Source organism: Echinops telfairi, unplaced genomic scaffold (genome assembly GCF_000313985.2).
Source record: "Echinops telfairi isolate 266 unplaced genomic scaffold, ASM31398v2 ScPeMD7_443;HRSCAF=831, whole genome shotgun sequence".
In the NCBI taxonomy this organism is placed as follows: domain Eukaryota; kingdom Metazoa; phylum Chordata; class Mammalia; order Afrosoricida; family Tenrecidae; genus Echinops; species Echinops telfairi.
Genome location: NW_022104341.1, coordinates 29667907 through 29670193, shown reverse-complemented (window position 1 = coordinate 29670193; position 2287 = coordinate 29667907). Strand labels below are relative to the sequence as shown.

The 2287-nt window shown below is 48.0% G+C and overlaps 1 pseudogene; it reads right to left on the bottom strand.

Moving 5' to 3' along the window:
• Window positions 1–1302: 1302 nt before the first annotated feature.
• LOC101661149 lies at window positions 1303–1902 on the bottom strand (annotated as a pseudogene).
• Window positions 1903–2287: the final 385 nt, after the last annotated feature.

Below are 2287 nucleotides of genomic sequence, written 5' to 3'. Positions count from 1 at the left end.
TAGGCTTTCTTTGTTTTAGGACTTTAAAAAAATCTCATTATATTCAGTGCAGCAGTCACTTACTCAACCACTGAGCTGAACATTGGGGGTTAGAAAGATCAACAAGATAGAGACTCTAATGAAGGGGCTGGGGTAGGGATGAGGACTCGATGGTGCAGAGGGATTTGGCTTGAATACAATCTCCAGTCACTACCTAAAACCTCTCAGGAAACACAATAATCATAATTGCAAATGAAAGGTGGTGAATCTATGAAAATGATTAATATAAACCCCAAAACATGTTCTTTATTTATCTAAAACCTATAATCTGAAGACATATGCTTACTACTGTAATGCTCCTTTGCAACAAGGTTTAACCCCTATCTCCCACCAGAGATTTTAAAACTGTCCACCAGAGACACTTATAGTCCACCGGAATAAGAGATTGATGTGTGCACAATTAAGTCAATTACAAGAGGGCAGATGCTATCTAATAATGTGGTATTGTATTTTGCCAATGAGTCTTCCCCAAGTGAATCATGAATGCTGATTTTCTTCTGTTGAATAGCAATCTGGCCCCAAAGGAGAGTCCCTTTCTGCACAGTGGTGCCCTTCTGTGGTTTGACCTTGTGGGAAGAGAACATGGAAAAAGTTCTCCTTGTGCTCATTGCAACTCCTTCTTAAATGCCTTCCCATGAAGTCCTGCCCAGCGTCATCTCAGTCAGCCATGCAGGGAGAAGTACCTGCATGTCATCTGCACATCACTCTTTATCCCCCGTGACACTGTTAGACTTTCTTCGACTTAGGACAAAAAGACAACGCCACATAATGTTATGCTCTTCTGGATTGGTTGGCTTTAACATGAATTATGACTTTTGATGGATCTTTTGTATAGCAAAAAGGCAATAAACAAATGCCTTCCTTGGACAGAAGCAAGGAAATTCATAGGACAAATCACTAGAGATACTGTGATAAACAAGATATATGTCCTACCCTATAGGCCTTCTAAAACCATAAAACATCTCATGTCTCTGTGAGTGCTCACCAGAAACATTCCTGGCACGGTTAAGTTTTCTTTTCCCTCTTTCACTAGGAAGATGGGCCCCCAAGCCTTCTCCTTCAAGAGCTACCACACACAAAAAAGCCCTCAACTGCCATCCAGTTGGTGCCAACTCATAGTTCTACCCTATAGGAGAGGGTAGAACTGTCCTCTGTGAGTTTCTGAGATGGCAATTTTTTGTTTTTTAAAATCATCAATCGCACCAAGGGACATATGTAGGAGGTACAGAGTGACACTGGACAGATCAGCAAGCGTGGCAGACATTAGTTCGCTCCCTCCCCAGCACCTGATTCATCTCCCTGGTTTTCCGACGTCCAGAGTGAGATTGTCGGAAGTAGCTGCATGATCAGGGTGCTGTCTTTGTGAGACTTCATTCAGCGTGTCCAATTCAGCAATCGCCTCATCAAATGCCGTTTTTGCCAGGCTGCAGGCTCTTTCTGGAGCATTGAGAATCTCGTGGTTTATAAAAGACTGAGAAATTGAGCGCCAGGCCAAGCCGGATGGGGTGTGCGGGCTGCATTGCTTTCTTGCTAATGTCAAATGCTTCCTGATCAGCCTGCTGGGAGCTCGACACGGTGTTTGCTTGTTGTCTCCAGATGCAACCCCCGGAGAGGTTCCTAAAATCATCTCCGTTCACTGTCGAGTAGAACACCTTGCTCTGTGGCTGTGTCGCAGTGAGAATAAGGTCCCACAGCTCCAGAGTCCTGCAGTTCTGCCTCCAGCTTCTCCTGTGTTCTGTGCCCACCTGCTCTCATCCCTCGCGTCCGGGAAGCGCGGCGGGCCCCGATCTTGTAGGGCACAGAGGGCAGGTTCCCCTCTTCGTTGGAAGGTCCATGCCCCTGCCCCGAAACTGCCTTTGTCATCAGAGCGCTCAGCCTGCTCAGCGGGCTTGGCAGTCTCTACCCGCTCACTTTACCCACGGTCATCCCCGGAAAAGGGCTGCCACGAACGCAGCGCTTCGAGGGGCGCGTCCACTTTCTTCCTCGCGCTCCTCGGGCAGCCATGCAGGCGGCGTGGGCAGTGGCTACCTTGACACCGGAATCGGCGGCATTCGAGACTGTAACTCTTTACGGAGTAGAAAGCCCATCTTTCGCCCATGGAGAGGAAGGTGGTTTCAAGCTGCTGACCTTGCACATAGCAGCTACTCGCATAACCGCTATGCCATCCGGGCGCCTACCCCAAAGACTAGCCCTGGGGCTTTTCTTGCTCCTGTTGGACCCTAACCCGGCACATACAGTTCAGTGTGTG